Source organism: Gossypium raimondii, chromosome 12 (genome assembly GCF_025698545.1).
Source record: "Gossypium raimondii isolate GPD5lz chromosome 12, ASM2569854v1, whole genome shotgun sequence".
NCBI lineage: Eukaryota > Viridiplantae > Streptophyta > Magnoliopsida > Malvales > Malvaceae > Gossypium > Gossypium raimondii.
This window is the reverse complement of record NC_068576.1, coordinates 19,551,986-19,573,681: the sequence shown is the minus strand read 5'-3', so window position 1 is coordinate 19,573,681 and position 21,696 is coordinate 19,551,986.

The window sequence follows — 21,696 nt, the reverse complement described above, 5'->3', positions numbered from 1 at the left end:
TCAAAGGATAGAATATACCAACAAGCATATCAGGAGCAGCAGCTCCCTCTCTAGCTTGAATAGGATATGTGCGAGCAGGTGCTCTAGCCTCTGACCAGACAACGATGTCTTTTGCCCCTACACGAGTAGTCCCAGCAGCACAATTCTGACCTGAACATCTACATTTTTGAGATGTAGACATTTATTTTTCATTTTTTTAATTGTTTATGACAATTCCTAAAAAAATTATCAGTTAACCCACATCTATAACAGGCTCCCAACTTAGTTCTACACTCGCCTAGATGATATTTTTCACAATGTCTACAATTGGACTTTGGAGCGTTTCGTACACTTTCCACACTATCAACTGGTTCAGTCAGAGCTTTGAAATCATGCTGAATCGATTTTTTTTGTGTGGATACTTAGACACTGAAGTAGCTCGACTAAAATCTTCTTTAGTCTTCTTAGCTGGTGATGCAAAAAATGATTTAGAAGAACTTCTCTTGTGGAGCTCTCGTATCTGTCTATCTCGTTGTATCTTGTGGTTGTACACTTCTTCCATTTTCTGTACACGACTAGATAACAGAACAAATTCTCAGATCTTATTACCTCCGATCATCATTTAGATTTCATTATTCAGGCCATCTTCAAACTAAATACACATCTTTTATATAGTAGGCACAATTTCTCAGGCATATTTATTGAGATATACAAATTCTCTCTCATACCCAGCCACCAATCTATTTCCCTGATGTAACTCAAGAAATTCTCTCTTTTTCTTGTCCAGATACCTTTTCCTAACATATTCCTTTTCAAACTCAGTCTGAAAGAAATCCCAAGAAATTTTCTCACTCGATACCATAGCTACTAACGTAGTCCTCCAACTGTACACTTTTTCTGTGTCTCAACTGTATTTTGCAAGAGCGCTCTCTAGTTGTCGACTACAAAAATATCTCCCTTCATCACAAATGACCGCCCTAGGTGTCTCGAATTTAGAAATGATGTTTTTTGAAGGAACTTCACTACCCCTTCATGTCCTTGGTTGGAAAGGCCACAAATTCCATCCATTTGGACACATAGTCCACTACCAACAAAATGTATTGATTCCCAAAAAAAAATTTAGAAAAGGGCCCATGAAGTCAATTCTCCATACATAAAAAACTTCTACTTCCGGAATCCCCTTTTGGGCCTTTTCATCGTGCTTGGAGATGTTCCCCATTAATTGACACCTATCACATCTTTTAGCAAACTCATTTTCATTGTGGATCATGGTCGGCCAATAGAAACTATATTGCAAAACTTTTTGAGAGGTCCTTTTTCCACCAAAATTTCCTCCACAATGGGAGGTGTGATAGCCCATTAGGATGCCTTCCATCTCTTCTTCAGCCGCACAACGTCAAATGAGTTGGTCTGCACACTTTTGAACGCATATGGTTCCTGCCAAATGTAATCCCTAGCGTCACGAGCAATCTTTTTCTTTTGCTGACTTAACGCTTTTGAAAGGAAGACACCTTTCATAAGATAATTAACAATGTCGGTGAACTAAGGCACAACAGGGACTTTATTCTTTAGGTGATGTCACTTCACTTGAAGCAGTTGTTCATTGATAAAGGTATCATCGACTGTCCTATTCCCCTCTTGGTCCTCCCTGCATTCCAGCTGAGTCAAGTGGTCAGCAACCTGATTCTCGATTCCCTTCCTATCCGGAATACACGGGTCAAAATCTTGAAGCAATGACACCCATCTCATTAATTAAGCTTTAGTTTTCTTTTTCTTCATAACATACTTTAGTGCAAAGTGATCTGTGTAGAAATAAACTCAATTTGCCATCAAATATGGGTGGATCTTTTCATAAGAGAATACAATTGCCAACATTTTCCTTTTTTTATTCAATGTTTTGCTTGTATAATGAGTGGCATGAAAAAATCTCTTGTTCTGCTCACCCAAAATAGCTCCCACTACAAAATCACTAGCGTCACACATAATCATAAACAACTTTTCCCAATTTGGACTAACAATGATAGAAGCAGTGATCTTTCCTTTAAGATGTTAGATGCCCGGGTACACTCTTCATAAAAACTGAAAGAGACGTCTTTCTGTAAGAGGCGACTCAATTGCTTGGAGATTCGACAAAAATATTTGATAAAATGAAAGTAAAACTTAGATGCACTAAAAACTTTAGTTGTAACCCCATCTACCCGACTCGAATTACCAGATCCAGATATTGGGTGCTACAAGATTTTAACACTTAGAAAAAATTAAAAACATGCATAAAACCATTCTAACACAAACTTCTTATTTCTTTATTTACTATTCTTGAAACAAAAGATATATAAAAGAGGACGTTTAATAATTACATCAGATTTTAACAAGGCGTCATATAATGTTATGACTTAAAACTTTGTTCAAGACAAACTTCTTCATGGCGTAGAGTACTAAGCCCCATATTCCTAAGGTGCCCTCTGTATGCATAATATTGTAAAACGAACTGCCACCTTGGTGCATTCCTAGTTGGGTCCCTATAGGCATTTTAACTTTACCTCAAAATCTGCATCACAACCAGACACTCATAAGTTCAAATGAACTTGGTGATTTTCAACCAAGATTACCTTTGAACATTTGTTGCAAACGTCCTTAACTCGAAGATTCTGAATTTCTCTTTAGTCTTTGGCAGATATTTTCCTAAACACCAGGAGCATACCTATACGACAAACTTTACACTTGACCCCATATACTCATTTCAGTTATTAGGCGGATTGTAGAATTTGCCCCTAACACAGGTCTTATTTCTCACTCCCTAGAAAGGTAGAAGCTGGTCATGCAGAAGTTACTTTTGGTAGATTCTCACTCAAACAAACGTTGAATGCTTTGTGTAGCATACTATACACACAATTATTTGTCTTGGTAGATTCTTCTACAGGCAAATATTGGATATTCATATCAAAATGGTTTACAAATAGATCTTATCTCTGGAACACTCATACACTAATTCTACAACTGTCAAAATATTGATAAGACCAAGTCTTTCAATCAACCCAATGAACAACCAATTCTAATAGATGCAATATTTTAAGACATTCAATAGAATCCCAAAAAACTATATTACATAGCGAGAGATACCTATATTTGGTGGATACTATTGAAACCAAGTAAGATTTATTCTTAGCATGTAAATACTCTGGCTTGGCAAACACTTATTCTACACATAACTTCGAACACATCAAATTCTCTATTCTGGTGGAACCATAACGAATTCCTATATTGGGTAATGTAGAGAAAACTCTTTCAGAAATTTCTTCAAACATAATTTCAGACCTTGCCACGAAAATAAGCTAATAGATACTCATTGCTTAAATGAAACAAAGCTTACAACAAAAATATTGCAGAATTCGCCAGAAAGGCATTATAGAATATGCCATAAAGGCATTGCAAAATACTGCATAAGGCATTACAAAATACGCCAGAAAGGCATTACAGAATATGCCAAAAAGACATTACAGAATACGTAAAAAAGGCATTGCAAAATATGCCACAACGTACTACAAAATATGCCACAAAGGCATTGAAAAGTATGCCACAAAGGCTTTGCAAGTAACTTACCTAGAAAGGCTCTATTTAGTTGCCACCAAGGCACCACATGAACTGCCGTGTTTGCAATATGAATTTGCCTAAACTTATCATCGCATGAGGTTTGCCCATCAACGCCCCGGGACAGGTAGAAACCTTAGTACATAAATGCGGCCCAATCGCCTTTTCCAGAATATGACATGGCCATTGTCTTTTCTCATATTTGCCATTTCAAATTTTGTGTTCACTGTCTCGACAAAATTTATTGAATACCATCATGGGGTCAACTCCCATCTCACAATAATTTTTGGCACTCCGTCAAATCCCTATTTCTCCAACATTTCTATAACACCCCTAATTCGTCTCTATTTTCGAATTACGGTTACGAGATATTACGATAGTTAACAAGACAATAATCCATTAACATAATCCAAAATATTTATTTAAGCATATAAAAAATAATAATCATTCACTATTCAGGGACAAATACTAAAACGAGACTTAAATCGAGCATTAGGAAACCTAAAATCGGTTTAGAAATGAGTATGGACTAATCTGAAATAAAAAAATATGGCAAAAACTGAAAACATGAGTCCAACGGTTATGTGGTCAAGTTATGTGACAAAGCCCAGACCGTGTGGCTTAAAGACATGGTTGTGTGGCCAAACCGTGTAGCAACCTAAGTTCGTGTAACTCTCTGAGACCGTGTGGGCAATCCAGCACAAAAAACCAAATAGGACACATGGTCGTGTGGGGTGACCGTGTATGGCATACGGTCGTGTGGCAAACTGTAACACCCCTTACTCAAGATTGTTCCCAGAGTCGAGCACGAAGTGTTATCTGATTTAACTTACCAATTCGAAGCATAAAAATTTGCTTTTAAAATTTATTTCACAGTTCACCATAATGCTGTGCACGTGCGCAACAGTCACTAATTTAATTATAACTTGAGATACGAAACTAAAAATTTAGATCTGTAAATTTTCCCTAAAACTAGACACATATATTATCTTACCATAATATTTTTAGAATTTTTTGATTAGCAAATTAGTAAAGTTTATTCATTAAAATATCCCCTATTTCACTGCCTAACGGTTCTGACCTTTATTCACTAAAAATCAATTTTCTCATTTTATGATTTTCATATGGTGTTCTAACTTGATTATACAAAAAATAGACTCACTAAGGAATCTAGAAATATAAACTATAACTCATAATTATTTTTTTTCAATTTTTAATGATTTTCTAAAGTCAGAACAGGGGACTCCAAAAACCATTCTGACCCTGTGTAACCAAAATTCAAATATCTCAGAATATAAAATTCCTTTACCCACACCGTTATTTTTCTATGAAAATAGACTCGATAAGATGTAATTATATATATCATTCACTCTCTAGTTCATTTTAGAATATCCTTGGTGCTTTTTTAAAATCAGGTCACTACTGTTGTCCCAAAACTGTTTCATTGCAAATTTTTACTCTTTCATATTTTCTAGGTATAAACTATCACCTAGGCATTCATAACACCACACATGTTCTTAATTAGCCATTTCAATAGCTAACCATTAGCCATATCATATAAACACACTCAAAATGACTAAGTCTCTATACATGACATAGCTTTACACGTTTCGAAACCACATAATACCGTGATGTCTGTAGATAGTGTGAGACGAACTCTGACGTCCGTGTGATCCTTGAACTAACTTGGCAATACTATAAAAATAAGGAAAATAAAGAATGCAAGCATAAAGCTTATTAAGTTTACAAGTAAATAAATAACAACATTTATCACAAATAATCATACTCATAAATTTCATCAAACATTAGAATCTTTACTCGCTTCTTTACTTTCTCACTTACTTGTTTACTTACATGCTTACTTAAATAAGTCATGATTATAACTTACTCCTCCCTTGCTGAAATTTCTTTCTCAACTGATAACTGAGATATTCTCAGTCCTTATAACTCACCTGAATTTATTACTATGCTTTTATCTGAACTTTCATGTAACATGGTCTATTTACTAGCCAGTTGAATCACTTGGACTACTAAGGATACTCGGGTCTCTTGTCTGATAATACATGCCAAAGCTATGTCCCAGACATAGTCTTATATGGGATGTTTTTTGTTCTGCCAATGCCATATCCCAAATATGGTATTACATGGGAGTTCTCATATCGGTGCCCATGCCATGTCCCAGACATGGTCTTACGGGGGACCTCTCATCTAGGTGCCAATGCCATGTCCCAGGCATGGTCTTACATGGGACCTCTCATATCAGTGCCAACGCCATGTCCCAGACATGGTCTTACATGGGACCTCTCATAATCTTAATGATGCCAATGTCATGTCCCAGACATGGCCTTACATGGGATCTCTTTACCCAAATGTCATGACATTTGTATCCGATACATTCCCAATGTTTTAATGGGGCTTTTATCACTGATTCTCTATCACCTCATACTTAAGTCAACATTAGATATTTTCATGAAATAAATACATAATTGTTGAAAAATAACAGCATTAATAATAATTATCAAAATATTGCATTTATTTACCGTAAACTTACCTCGGTACAAAATATGATCAAATCTAGCACTTTAGTCTTCAACCTTTTTCTTTCCCCGGTCTAACTCTGGATTTCATTCTTCTTGATCTATAATAGCAAATTTATCTTATTGAATACTCACATTCATCAAAACAATCCTTGACTCGAACTTTGGAAAAATTACGATTTTGCCTCTAAACTTTTGCATAATTACACTTTTGCCCGAAGCTCAGAAATTAAACTTCATGCCTTATTCTTATGTTTTATGACATGCTGAACATTTTTCTCTTCTAAGGCAACATCAAATTCCCATTCTAACACTTACTTATGAACATTAGGTATTTTTACCGATTATGTCGTTTTACTCGTTTTCACTTAAAATCGCTTAGCAAAAGTTGTTTAACATAATTCCAAGCTTCATATTTTACCATAAAACATCAAAATAAACACATTTCACCTGTGGGTATTTTTCCAAATATGAACCTTAGGTTAAATTATTGCTAAAATAAGTTAAATCAAGTTACGAGGACTTCAAAAACGTAAAGAACATTAAAAACGGGGCTTGGGATCACTTACTATGGAGCTTGGAAGCTTGAAAACCCTAACTATGGCTTCCCCCCTTGCTAATTTCAGCCAAATGAAGAAGATGAGCACAATTTGCCATCTTTTTCCCTTTTAATTCATTTTAATTACCAAATTACCAAAATGCCCCTAAATTAAAAATTTCCTATTTCACTTATCTTATGTTCATTTTTTTCCATAACATAACCAATGGTCTAATTACCATCTAAAGACCCTCAATTTAAAATTTCATAACAATTGGACACCTCTAACATGTAGAACTCAACTTTTGCACTTTTTACAATTTAGTCCTTTTGACTAAATTGTGTGCCCAAACGTAGAAATTTCTGAACGAAATTTTCACAAAATCATTCCATGAAATTGTAGGCCATAAAAATATAGTAAAATTAAAATTTTCCTCATTGGATTTGTGGTCCTGAAACCACTGTTCCGACTAGGCCCAAAATCGGGATGTTATAGCAAACCGTGTGTACCTAAAATAACCTCAAAACCAAGCCATTTCAACTATCATTTCTTAGGTCCCAAGCCATACCATTTCCATACATTTGTACCTATTCAAAACACATTTAAACATACCAAAACATACCAAAAACATCCAACCTAAGTGTCTAACAAATATGCCCTCTATAACACCCCTAACTCGTATCCGTTACTGAATTTGGGTTACGGAGCATTACCATACAAATGGAACATTTAAACATAAATTTCATTCACTATCATAAACATATCGTAAGCCAATTATACATACACATTCTGTCCCTGAATCGAGCCCTCAAGGACTTAGAAATACCTTAGAAACAATCCGGGACTAAATTAAAAACATTTGGAAAGTTTAAGAAAAGTTCACAAAAAATTTGAAAACAGAGGTCACACAGCCGTGTGCCTGACACGGTTGAGACACACCCCCATGTCTCAGGCCGTGTAACCTTCGAACTAGGGACACACACCCATGTCCTTACCCGTGCAACTCTCTGAGTAGGGTCACACGGTCGTGTCACAGGCCTGTGTGCCAAATTGTGTCAGACAACCATGTGTTAGGCCGTGTGGAGCTAAATTTGCCTAAAAACAAGCCATTTCCAATACCAATTCATGCATAGACATTTGAACGAAATGTGCACACTTACAATACATTAAACCATACCTGAACATACATATGTATATGCCATTCTAAGACCCTAATTCAACTAAGCAATATGCCATTCAAAGGCACCTCAAACACACAAAACAACACTTACCTAAACATGCATATTTCACCATATTTCAATCACCAAATCCTAGTTCAAAACTTACCAAACATGCGACAACTTGACCATTACGATACCACTTCAAATATACCATAGAATTCATTCAAAACATGCAACACAAGTTAACCAAAATGACACCATCTAGCAAGGTATCAAATGGTACTAAACCAAGATAACATCCATAACTTCTACAAGCCAATTCATCAACTAACCATTCAACAAAATGACATTGCAATTCAACTTATACATGCCATTATAACCTTGGCCAAAACATTAAAAAACTACCTATATTTATGCTGGATAGTGTGATAGATCTCTGATGAGATTCCAAACCAATCGAGCTTCCGATAATCTATAAAACATAGTAAAGAAACTACGTAAGCAATTAATGCTTAGTAAGCTCGCATAACAAAAACATAACTTACATTTTCATTGGCATAATGTAAATAGCATAATTATAACACCCACTAAACCATAAGCTTGGCATAACGCCTATACAACATCATCAAATATACAAGTTAGTGCATTTATACATAACTCATTTGAATTAAACATATGATAAGTCATTTTCCATATGAAAATACATCATTTGATTCATACATCCTTTCCATGAGCATATGCATAATTCCATTTGAAAGCTTACCATGTCAATCCATTTTATTGCCCGTTGAACCATCTAGAATTTCATCAAATACTCAGGAAAGCACACACAAAGTGTGCCTTTACATAACTGTAACCTTTCCTTTACATCATTGCTCACATGAGCTGTGAAATGGGCCTACTCACACAAGTTGTGGGTCGAAACATAAGCTACACGATGCTTCTCATATGAGCTGTGGAGTATCTACAACAAATGCAAGACCTCAGCCATCGGCAGGACATTCAAGACTAGCACTCTAAACATGAAATCCTTAATGACATGTCATTTGTATCCTACGAATTCCTAAGGCTCAACCGGGACTCGATAACCGTCATTGCATCGATTTTATTATAAATAACATAATAACATACAATTTGAAGTAGCATTAATACGATAACCATTATTCAAACTTACCTCGACAACTAGGGGCATGAAGGTTAATTCGAGCTATTCCGAAGCTTTTCCTTTGCCTCGATCTAAGTCCGTACAGGGTCTATCTTGATCTAAATAGAAAATTTCAACCCATTTAATATTTTTAATATTCAATTTTGTCAACATTTGATATTTATTTAAATTTACTATTTTGCCCCTAACATTTTAACTTTTCAAAATTTAGTCTTTAAACTCATAAATTGAAATCTCAGCATTTTAATCCTTATTATAAGCTAACTAAATTCTTTAGGGACTTAAACCAACCCAAATAATTCATCATTTCACAGATTTAACATTTTTACAAATTAAACATCAAAAACCATACAAGAACATTCATGGCATAACCCTCAACCTTTAATAGTTTTACAAATTAACCCCCGGGCTAGCTAGATTAAGCTAAAACGATCTCAAAAACATAAAGGTCATTAAAAATGGGGTTGAAAACACTTACATGCAACCAACACAAGCTTGACTGAACCAAGCTCTCATCCATGGAGTTTCTTCTTCTTTAAAATCGGTTAGGGCAAAGAAATAAGGCTGATATCATTTTTCTTTTCTTTTCTTTTCTTTTAACCTTATTTACCTAATTACCATTTTAACCTTTAAAAAGTTTAATAATTTCATTAAAACCATGTCTAGAAACATCCACTATCACCTCAATTGGTCTATTTACCATCCAAGTCCTTTATTTTAAGGTTTCATAGCCATTTGACCATTTTAACTAATGGAACTCTACTTTTACACTTTTTACGATTTAGTCCTTTTCACTTTACTAATCATGCAAAATGAAATTCTAATACGACCCTAATATAATCCCATAAACATTAAAATAATAAATTACTCATCAGATTTATGGTCCTAAAACTACTATTCTGATTTCACTACAAACGAGTTGTTACACCCTCATTAGCACCATAATTCAAGTATTAAATTGTTACACATTCACCAATCACAATCATGTACTTAACATTCATACCATTGTAGCTTACCATATTTCAAACCAATCACATTAAGAATTAATCAAATTACTCATAAGCACATATATATGGACATAATTATGCAAAAGTGCCACATAAGTACTTATTCACCTTTACAACCAAAACACAAGGTAACTAAGTTATACATATTCATAGTTAAATATCATAGTACATGCCATTTATAACCAAACCAAAATGATCGACTTAACTACCGAGTGGATGAATCGATATTGAGAGATCCTACTTGAACTTCCAACCGACCGTTACTTCCGATGATCTACAAACACAGAATACAACAAAAGTAAGCAATTCAATGCTTAGTAAGTTTGTATAAAACTTAAACATAAACTTACCAAATAGGAATCAACTTAAACAATTCAAGCATAATTTCATTAACTAGCTCATAAGCTCACTTATTTCCTATACACACCACAATCCTCACAAGGTTAGTGAATTCATAAATACAAACATATAACCTATCCATGAAATGATACATTTAAAAGAAAATGTATATAGAACTGAAGTCATTCATCACATGTTCATTTAAAATAAAAAAATTTCATTTCAATTGTTCAAATCAAAATTCTCCATTCACATGACTAATTTCATATAACCATTTCATATATCCATGTCCATTTACACATTTATCACCCGATGAACCAAATGAAATAACATCGGATGCGCGGGAATGATGCTCACACAAGCTATAAAATGGCCCTGCTCACATGAGCTATGGGTTAGGATGTTAGGCTACAGGATGCTGCTCACATGAGCTGTGGAGAATTCAGAACAAATGCAAGACCCAACCATTGTAGGATATCCAAGACCAGCACTCGAAAGGATAAATAACCTAATCACATGTCATTTGCATTCTAACTATTCATAAGGTTCATAAGGGTCACATTTCGTTTCCAAATCATTGAACTTTCTTCACATTATGCCATTATGAGCAGACATCCATATAGTTCCTATTTTTCAGACATATACATCAATTAAGCTAATACTGCAATTTAGTCCAATTTACTAATTGCCATATATTAATCAATTTAATTCATTCATAACATGAATAATAATTAAAATATCATAAAAACAATAACTAATAAGTTTAAACAACATACAAACTTATCTACTCAAAATGATTACAAATATGATGTTGATGACTATTTCACTAACCCGTTTTCCATGATTTTTGTTCGGTTGATTTGTTTCTTGATGTAGATAGTAATTTTAATTCAATTAATCACTTAAAACAACTTAAATAATTAAACTCATTCATTTAAGCCCTTTTATTCTTGTTTTACAAAATTAGCCCAAAATTTCACATTTTTCGCAATTTAATTCCTAAACCAAACTTTCAATTTAATTACATTTAACCCCAAACTATGGTAACCAAATTTTTCATAGTCCCTATACAACCCATATTTATCACATTTTCACATGAATTTCATGAATTTCTACTATTTAAAAATTTAGTCCTTAAAGATTAAAATCACTAAAAAGCACTTTACAAAATAATCCCATTTCACTATCAAGCTTACAAATCCATCACTATACTTCGAAAACACTGCAAATTCATCAATGACACAACTCAAAATATTTAATAGTTTTACGAATTAATCCCTGTGTTAGCTGGATTAAGCTACAAAAATATCAAAAACATAAAAATTATTAAAAACAAGTGCTAAAATCACTTACATGCAAGCTATGACATGAACTGAACACTCCAAGCTTTACATCAATGGTGTTTCAGACAAAATAAGTGAAATGAAGAAGATGATCACCTATTTGTTTTGTTTATGTTTAGTTTATTTACTTATTTACTATACTACCATTATAATTAACCTTAAAATCAACCAAATAATGACCTTAACCGTCCACTATATTTAATAATGATCTAATTACATAATAAAGCCATTCAATCATGATTCTTTAGTAATTTAACACCTTTAACTAATAGCGATCAAGTTTTTCAAGTTTTATGATTTAGTTCTTTTACTTAATTAACTATTCAAACATTAAAATTTCTTAACCAAAATTTAACACAACACTAATATAGACTTGTAAATGTTAACTTAAAAATATTTACTGACTTGCTAATCAGAATTGTGGTCTTGAAACCACTATTTCTGATACCACTAAAAATAGGCTATTACATTTTCAATCATGCATCATACATATAATATAACTACACATTCATGTAAACTTTACTCATACCCATAATAGAATCATACCTCTTTCATGTTTACCACACAATGACATAATCATGCAGCACAGTATACGATCCATGTACAAACATATAGTTGCTTCACAGAACCATATGCACTCATGCATACAACACATCACACACTAAAACTCATGTAGATACTTTACAAGTATCACACATATACAATCAACAGTCACTTAAGGACTCATGCACCATTACTAGAACATCAACCATATGAGGGAACTTTCTAAATTGACTTGTAGGAGTTGAGAATAGGGACTCACCTGAGAACTCACCTTCATTTCGACTTAGAATTTTTGCTCCAATGATCCTACCAAAACCAACAACAACAATTGCTTAAATGAAACTTTCATTAAAATACCATTTACAGACAGTTTACTAACATCTCAAACACAAACGACCCCTATACAGGGCCTCCTACTCACACACTACTATTTTTATGTCTCTTAACATCTTTATTCTTTCAAAATCATAACATGTAGAGGTATCAGACTTACCAGGAGGTTGAAACATCCACCGATTATCCCAAAAACCTTAGCTTCTAGTTTAACAAAGAAGAATAGCATACTTAGGCTTAAAAAAAGAGAGAGAAGCTCAAATCTGTTTCTGGTGTACAATGATGCATAACATGTTGGATTGGGTTGTGTTCTGATACAAGACGATAAGGTAGTGGCTTACGCATCATGAAAACTTAAGTAACAGGTAGGCAACTATCCCACGCATGATCTAGAGTTGGTTGCGGTTGTCTTTGCCTTAAAAATCTAGAGGCATTATCTGTATGGTGAGAGGTGTATCATTGACACTATCACAAGAACCTCAAGTATCTACTTACTCAAACGGAGTTGATCCTTAGGCAACGTATATGGATTGAGTTGCTTAAGGACTACGGCTGCAATACTGAGTATCATCCTGATAAGGCCAATATTGTGGCCGATAGTCTTAGTCGTAGAGTGATGGTTGAATTAAGGGTGATGTTTACTCACCTAAGTTTGTTTGATGATGTTTGATAGTCGAGTTGCAAGTGAAGCTGACTTGGATTGATTAGATTCAGGTTAAATAGTTAGGTGATGAGTCTTTGATATTATGGTTTATCAGGTTAAGAAAGGTAGTAGTTATAATTTTGGGCTACACAATGATAGAGTTTTGTGTTTTTGAGGTCGAGTTTGTCTTCCTAATGACTCTAATTTGAGGCAATCTATTATGCGAGAAGCCTATAGTAGCCCTGATGCTATGCATCTTGGTGAAAATAAGATGTATTGGGATCTTCGAGAGTTATACTAGTGGCCTAGGTTTGAAATGGGAGATAATGAATTTTGTCTCTCGCTGTCTAACATGCTAGCAAGTTAAGGCTGAGCACCAGCTGCCTTCGGGTTTGCTTCAAACCATTAAGATTCCTCTTTCAAAATGGGAATGAGTGACTATGGACTTCGTTAGTGGGTTGCCTTTAACACCCATTAAGAAGAATTCTGTTTTGGTCATTGTGGATCATTTAACCATGTATGCTCAATTTCTTCCTATCGGGAAAAACTATTCCCTTCAAAAGATGGCTAAACTGTATATTTTTGAGATTGTTAGACTCCATAAAGATCTGGCCTCGATTATTTCTGATAGAGAAACTCGCTTCATTTCTTAATTCTGAAAGAAACTTCATGAAGCTCTGGGTACTCGATTAGACTTTAGTACTACGTTCCATCCTCAGTCAAATGGACAATCTGAGAAGGTGAATCAGGTACTGGATGACATGTTATAGAGTTCTGTGATCGACTTCCAAGGTAGTTGGGAGGATTTTTTGCCACTGGCTGAGTTTGCGCATAAGAATAGTTTCCAGTCAAGTATTCAGATCACACATTACAAGGCTCTGTATGGTCCTAAGTGTCATACCCCATTGTGTTGGACTGAATTGGGCGAGAGATGTGCTTTGAGTCTTAAGTTGGTTTCTGAGATTGAGGACAAGGTTAGACTAATTCAGGATCATCTCAAGGCAGCTTTTGATAGGAAAAAAGTCTTATTTGGATTTGAAGAGGAGAGATGTCCAGTATTTTGTAGGTGACCATGTCTCTTTTAAGGTATCTCCATGGAAAAAGGTCTTTCGTTTGGACGTAAGGGTAAGTTAAACCCTAGGTTCATTGGGTCGTATCAGATTCTGAAACATGTTGGACCAATCGCAAATCAGTTAGAGCTACCTCCAGATTTGGACCGTATACATGATGTGTTCCACGTCTCTATGTTAAAGCGGTATCGGTCTGACCTATCTCACATTGTTTCTGTTGAGGAAATTGAGGTAAGATTAGATTTGGCCTTCGAGGAGGAGCTAGTTTAGTTTCTGGATTGGGACGTTCAATTCTTGAAAAGGAAGACCATATGGAATCATGGCACTGAGGAAGCCACTTGGGAACTTGAGAACATGATTCGATAGCAGTATTTGGATCTGTCTGTATGAGGTAAATTTTGAGGTTGCAATTTCTTTTAGGGGGAGAGAGTTGTATGTTTTGGTTATGTGTTTGAGGTCATGGGTTCAAATATCTCTTTTGGGAAAAATTCAATTAGCTTTTCTCCTAGGCCTATCCTTATTTGTTGGGCTTAAATATTATTTTTGATCAATTTATGTTAGAATGAGCCTGTTGGTTCAATGGTAAAGTGTTAGCTTACCCTTGGGTCTTGTGCTCAAATCTTTGCTTCAGCAAAATGACAATACTTTTGCTAATTTCTCTGTGTGTCGCCCATGTGTTAGAGTTTGGACTAAATTCAAATTTTGATAATGGATAGGTGGTTAGGTAGTGGGTTGAGATAGAATCTAAGTAGATTTTTTTTCTTCAAAAATAATAATTTTGTATCAAAATTCCCCAAAAATGTCTTATCATTTTTCTATTGCCCATTCTTCCCACTTCTCCATTTGGTTTTCATGTTTTTTTGTTATTTTCTTCCATTCTTCTCTCTTTAGGTTTCTTTTGTTCCTTCTTTTGGGTTTTCACTTACCTTACTACTTTGTTGAAGTTTTTTTTGTTCATCATTCATACGAGCATTGCGTGGTGTTGTTAAATTTGAACATAAGTATTTTTGCTGCAAGTCTTGTAATTTTCTAGGCTAAGAATTCTAGTTTCTTAATACTCGATATACGTTTGAGAGTGACATGAATTACTTTGATCGATGATTATGATTTTTTTTTCTGATAGCAGAGGTGCGTTAGACATTCATTGAACCTCCAGCGAATTCAGTGTGTGGGTTGTTGTTTCATGAGGGTAAGAATTAAATTTGAGGTTTAGGTTGAATTTCTTCGATAAGATGTGGTCATTGGTAATGTCGATTCATGTATCGAGTGTGAGAAATCGTATTAATTGACATTCTTTTTTATGTGATTAGTTTTTGGAATTCTTGTGAGTGATTTCATATTAGAAAAGAAGTAGGTGTGTAACAAAAGCCTGAGAAAACAACGCACAGTGGAAGTCGAGAAAGGAGACTGTCGGCGCCACATGATTGTGTGCCAGGCCGTGAAGTAGGTCGTGTGAGACATACATGCATGTGGGCCACATAGGTGTGTGTGAGACCAAGTGCCAGACCATGTGGGCTACATAGGCTGGCCAAGTAGGTCATGTGGGCCACACGAGCGTGTGGGAACAAAATTCTAAATTTTACCCTAAGGTCGTAAGCATCGTTCGAGTAGAACATAGGCCTTTCGTAGGGTCCATATGACATTAATTAGGCTTTAAAATATGATTTCTTATGTTTTTTTAGTAGAAAAATACTGATATGTGTTGTAAAGTAAATACAATGTATACACAGCATGAACTGTACTTATGGTAAGTCTGATCCGTATCTGTTATGAGAGCATGTATGACATGTATATTCTGTTATCTATTAATTTCTGTATGTGCATTGAGGTGAGATTTGTGTATATGGAGGAAGTTTGGGAATATATAACTCTGGCATATTAGGTGCCACATCCACATATATTTCTGTAAATGGCGTTAATTCGCCTAATGATCAGGCAGCAAAGCTACAAATATTTTGAAAAGTGTCATATCGACACTAACCGGTGTGTACGGTTGGTAGGAGATGATGTGCAGCGGCTGGGGTAGGATCATAAATTTGCATCTGTCATGATCTGATACGAATTCTATCTCAGATATATGTTTGATTAATATTTGTTGATATTCTATTATGTTGCACACTGAGCTTGTAATCTCACTCTCGGTTTGTTTGTTTACTTTTAGGTAACCCTTAGACTTAGGATGGGTCAGTGCGACGGGAGCTCGGTTTAAAAATTTCGGTTAATTACACTATTTTTTTATTTTACTGCTTTGGTTTATGTGGACAGTTCGGACATTTTTGGAACTATTTTAAAATTTGGATTTTTTAATTGTTAAATTTTTTTTGGTGGGTTGAAATTGATATGCTTAATGATGGATTTTACAACGGAAAATCGTGTTTTCAAAACTAAACTCGACTACATTTTTTCGCTGTAATCATAAGTGTGTTATGACTAATTAACCGAAAAACTTATTGAAATAGCTAAGAAAGATAAATTTCCCAAATTAACTCGGATTTTACTAAATAAGAGCAAGCATTGTTTTTATAAAATGAACAATTTCCAGATTTTGAAATAAACCATAGTAACATCTCCAGGTTTGGCCATAACGTCTAGGCCAGGTTTGTGGTGTTACAAACATGCTAGTAGGAATGATAAATGGTTGAACTTGAGTTTGTTTGGTTGATTAAACTCGTGCATATTGAGATATTTATGGGATGACCTATGGCATTTTTTGTAACATACTAGAGCTAAAAAGCTTACCTATATTTATTCACATTTAGCATTGATTTTTGAGCCTTATTACAATACTAGAGCCTGAAAATGTTAATTTTTATTTGCCCTTTTTCTTTGGTCTTGAACTGCATGACTATAAACATCTGACCAAATGTATTGAGGGTTAAGTAGATACATCATGACATATTTTGTAAAAATAGAGTGAAATAGGAAAGATTGGTGTGATATGAGAACTACAGTTTAGCCTAAAAAAGCAAATCAAAATGAAAATTCATAACGAAAAGTAATACGAGTAGAAAAAAAAATTCTTGAAAAGGAAAACACACTTGTGGGTGAGATGAATTGAAAAGGAAAAGTGACAAAGTCACAAGAATAAGAAAAACTCGTTCGTTAGTGTAGAGAAAATCGTAGGCTAGCCGTAGTTACTATGTCATGTTATGATTTCCTATGTGGAGAGAAACAAGGAAGGTGAAAGAAGGAGAAATAAGGCGGTGAGCGGGTACGAGTCACTAAAGGGGAAGAATATTGATCAATATGATGTGCCAAACTATTTTCGTGTTTGTAACCCTTTTAATCCTTATTGTTTTTGAATTCCATACCTATGCTAAGTCTCAGAACATTACAAGCCAAAAAGTCCTATGTGAGTTAAGTATCCTTATGCATGAATGGACATTACATTAAACAAACACATAAATGACTATTTGTATTCTGCTCGGATAATCAAATTACTTGTATGAATTTTTGATGGACCCTTACAGGCGAGGCCCTTAATAATTGTACATGTTGTAATGCACAAAACTTAGATATCCCAAGAGGATTATACTAACTCCTATGTCGTGACACATGTCTTAGTAGGTCATGACATTGACTCTGGATGAGAATTAAACACGAGCTAGGGGGCGTTTTGGTCCACACAATCAAACTTAAAGCTCGAGAACATCAGCTAACCTAGGGTTAAGGATGACAACCACCTGAAATCTATAAATAGGCTCCTTTATCACATGTTATAGAAATAAATTCCTTAGTTTAGTTTTCTACTTTTAATTCTAGTTTAGATTTTCCTTCTTTTAGGTTTTTAGATTTATTTTCAAGTTGTTATTGTTTTATCGAGAGATATGATTTGTGAAGACAATCAAACTCTATGGATCCATATTCATCTTTTCTACAAATCAAGCATTTTCCTAAACTCTACACTTTAATTCATTCATCATGTTCTCTTACATCAATTCCATATTGCTTATGAAAACCATGAGCAACTAATCAATCTATGGGGGATTAGCACGTAGAGGTATCATTTGTTAACTGTTTTATAGGGTTACTCAATGGATCAGCTATTTCAGAAAGGAAGAACCTAAAACCTAGGCCTAACAACCCTAGGAAGTCATCAATGTAGGAATTAACCCAAAAATGGTATGGCTTATTCTTGAACACCTTCACCCCAAACCGGTCTAGACTGTGAGGTCTGAAGATAAATAGTCCCTACTGACTCATTATTTAAGTGCAAGATCGGAAGATCCTGTTGGTATAACGGCTACTTAATTGACGAGGAACTCGAAGTGACAGTTGATGGGGATTATCGTAGCGAGCTAATCACACATAATCATATTTGATTTAAATCTATTCTTTTATCTTTTGAATTTTATTTGTTTATGTTATTTTATTATTATAAAATATTAAAAGTACTTTTATTTTACTTCCGTACTATAAGTAAATTAAAGTACTAATTAAATCTTTCGGTGTTTAGGTTAAATTTGATCTAGCACTCACCTCCCTTCGGGTACTATCCTCGGAGTACTCACCTACTCTGTTGTAACTATATTACAACTGGACCCATATACTTGCAAATATAACCTCATATATTATATCTTTTACTGCAGTATTAACACTCTGGATGTTAGTACGTTTAGAGGTGGTCAACCACACGTCCATGTGGTACTGTTCATATGGTCATTAAATTTTTCATATGGTCTCAATTTGTTACACGTTCCTGGTACACGACCATATGACTTTAACTTGAATTTTTTGCATTTAGATCAAAATGACTTTAGTGAGTTACATAGTTGTACAACTTCTTTAAACACGGTTGCAGATTTTCACATGGCCTAGGGACACGGTCGTCTGACCCAGTTTTATTGAAATTTCCAAAATTTTTGTTAAGTTTTCAATTAAGTCCCTATTTGATTCCGGGTTAGTTTAAGAGTTTTTATAAGGTCTTTGAGACTCGATTTTGTTTATAAATCATGTTATGCTCATATCATGGAATGTTTTATTGCTTAATTGAAGTTTAAAGCCAAAATTGTATATGATATGCTTTATTAATTATTGTAGCATCCTATAGCTCGAGTCTAGTGACCGGACTGAGTAAGGGGTGTTACACGTTTATCCAAAAAAATAAGTGCGAATTCAATTTAGGGTTTATTGCTATAAATATTACAAACCAACTCAATTTTCAAACTTTTAATTTTTCGTTGTGTATGAAAATGATTTTTGAACCAGATCTTTTCCAACACTTAAACATCTTGGTCTGGAATTGAAACCTCTTCCTGAAAATCTAAAATATGGATACTTGGGGGAGAATACCACTTTACCGATTATTACCACAACTCATTGGTCTACAAAACAAGAATCGACATTGCTTAGTGCTTTGAACAAGCCCAAGAAAGCTATTAGGTGGACTATTTTTTATATCAAAGGTATTAGTCCTACGCTTTGCCCACATAAGATTTTGTTGGAAGAAGGTAACAATCCCATGTTGGATGCCCAACGTTGTTCGAATCCAAATATGAAAGAGGTGGAAAAAAAGGAATTGAGTTAGTGGTTAGATGCTGGAATCATTTATGCCTTCTTCGGCAACAAATAGGTTAGTCTGATGCAATGTGTTCCAAAGAAGGGGTGTGACAGTGGTAGCAAATGAGAAGAATGAGCTTATTCCCATTAGAACTATAACTTTTTGGTATGTATACATTGATTATAGGAAAATTAATGATGCAACACAAAAAAAAAGAGATTGAAAACCAAGTTTTTGATCATCTATCTCAATTGGAGGTGGGCAGTAAAGATGGGGAAGATCAACCTATCAATGAGAACCTTATTAATAAAAACTTATCTCGAATTAAATATGGTCAAGTAACAAATAGGAAGCAACCAATGCCTTGTTATGCGGATATTGTTAATTACTTGGAACGAGTTTTTCCCGCGAATGCTTCAGTCTAATAGAAGAAAATGGTTATGTACAACTCAAGAGATTACATTTGGGAAGAACCATATGCTTTCCGACAGTGTGTAGATCAACTAATTCGACAATGTGTTGTCGTGGAAGAAATCAATGACATACTGATTGGATGAAACACCTCACCTTGTGGTGGTCGTTTTGGAGAAAAAAGAATAGCTTAAAAGGTTCTACAGTAGGGTTTTTATAGACTGAAAATGATTCAAGATTCTTATAAGTTTAGAAGAAGATGTGATAGATTTCGAAGAACTAGAAATATTTCTAAATTGATGAGATGGCACGAATGGAATTTTTGAAGTTAAAGATGTTTCACTTCTCACGAATTAGACTAATGTTGTGGTAAAATTTTGAGGATGAACATTTTCTCAAGATTTGGAACACCTCGAGTTTTTATAAATGATGAAGGTTCTGTAACACCATTTACCCTGCTTGACAATCGGGCCCGGGTACCAAGTTTCAGAAGGAAACAGAGTCACTTAGCAAAATTCTATCCAGTTACTCACTTACTTAATCAATATCAAGTGGTACATCCATCACTACCCATCAACCTGTACTCGGTTCCAAAGATAATAACATATTCAAGATTTAAATTCCAAGTATATTTTATATCATACAAGTTTTAAATCGTTAATATTTTCATACCTTGTTAAGCAAGAATAATTATTTATAATAACTTAAAACTTGAGACTTTATTACAAATATGCTCAATTAATCCCTGAGGCATGGCCTCTAAGGGTGCCCCTTTATATACATAAAACAAATACCACGCCCGTCACTCAAATCTGGTGGTGTCTGGCTTGGTCCCTCCACTCTATCCTTGAGTCATCATCCACCTTACATATAAGGTAATAAATTTATAAGTTCAGATGAACTTAGTGAGATCCTAAGATAGGGTATCGTAAAGAATCTTTATTTAAAGGAAAAAGAATGAAGGCATAGAATTTTAAACTCCCTATTTATAGTTAGGAACTCCTCAGTTCTTCTAGCATGGTTGACGCCTTCTCTTCCCTAATTCTTACAGTTGGCTGACTTACCCAACAAATTAATCGCACCGTGCTCTTCCAATTAGCAATTTCTTTTGGAACTTGATCCCGTCCTACAAAGTGAGCATGCTATGCTTAGTAAGTTTGTAATATATAATCTCTGCTTGTCATTGCATTGCATAATCATAAAATACTTACGTATCAATCCAACATAAGAATAAATGATTCATAAGATTAAATCATATAAATTCCTACATTTCATTGTCATGCAAACACAGACTTCCTACCTTCCATAGTAATAAGGTAAATTACATCCAAAACTCTTACCAAAGCTCACACGAAGTAAAATCACGATAGTTGTCACCATCCTTTCCATAATTCGATAGCTGAAGCTATCCGTTTTCATATTTTGATGGTCGTCACCATCCCTTTTCATAGTTGATGGTCGTCACAATCCCTTTTCCATAATTCGATAGCTGAAGCTATCCCTTTTAATATTTTGATGGTCGTCACCATCCCTTTTCAT